The 851-nt window shown below is 23.0% G+C and overlaps 1 non-coding gene across 1 annotated transcript; it reads right to left on the bottom strand.

Annotated features, from left to right (window-relative positions):
• Positions 1-388: 388 nt before the first annotated feature.
• LOC126017249 (small nucleolar RNA SNORA22) lies at positions 389-518 on the bottom strand. The gene has a single exon (XR_007498881.1). It is a non-coding gene; the product is annotated as a small nucleolar RNA SNORA22 (small nucleolar RNA).
• Between the last annotated feature and the right edge of the window lie 333 nt (positions 519-851).

The raw sequence follows: 851 nt of genomic DNA, 5'->3' as shown, positions 1-851 counted from the left end.
TTAAATTGGTTTTGCAGTAGAACAGTAAGACAGCTGCAATAAAGTGTTAAAATTTTTATGATTAAACACAATAGCATGAACTATGATTATTAAAGGTATAAAAACTGATTTTAAAAAACAAACAACTGTTTTTACTATGAAGACTTTATGTGAATAATTTGTAAAAAATATTATATACTAAATTAACTAAATGCTTAGATTATTATAAAATATAGTTAAAGACATCTGATACATTTACACACCTAGAACTTAAGACTAAAATTATATTTAATACTAGTTAATTTGCTTATAAAGTTTAGTTACTTTTATATATTACTTATAAAATTATATATAATATAGTTTTCATTAATATTATTTTTTCACTGCGACACAAATATACAGATTTATATAATGTGCTGATATTTTGAATGCACTTAAAATAATAGTTCTTTCAATGCAGAAATAAAGAACAACCATTGCTGTAGCACAAAGTTAAAACTAAGGGTACTATAAAGCATACTTAGGTGTTTACTGTGCATAAAATTAACTATATTGTTTAAAAAGGCTAACCACATTATTTTTCACATAATTTTGTAAATACTTTAAAAATTAAAATAAAACTTTTAATAGAAATATAAGACTTAAATTTAACACTTTTGTGTTCGTTTGGATTTTAAAACACAAAGAAGTTTTTTTTTTACCAATATTTTGTTATTTGTAAAGTGACAGAATTATGACCTTGCTGTAAAATTTTCTGAGAGGCACGAGAAAAAAAAGTTTATTGCTCTTATCTTCCTGTTGCTTTTTAATGTTTTAATAATTACTTTACACCACTTAATGCACTAAACCTAATAACACATATCTGACGAAGT

This window comes from Suncus etruscus, chromosome 8 (genome assembly GCF_024139225.1).
Source record: "Suncus etruscus isolate mSunEtr1 chromosome 8, mSunEtr1.pri.cur, whole genome shotgun sequence".
In the NCBI taxonomy this organism is placed as follows: domain Eukaryota; kingdom Metazoa; phylum Chordata; class Mammalia; order Eulipotyphla; family Soricidae; genus Suncus; species Suncus etruscus.
The sequence above is the reverse complement of the archived record's forward strand: the minus strand, read 5'-3'. Positions and strand labels throughout refer to the sequence as shown.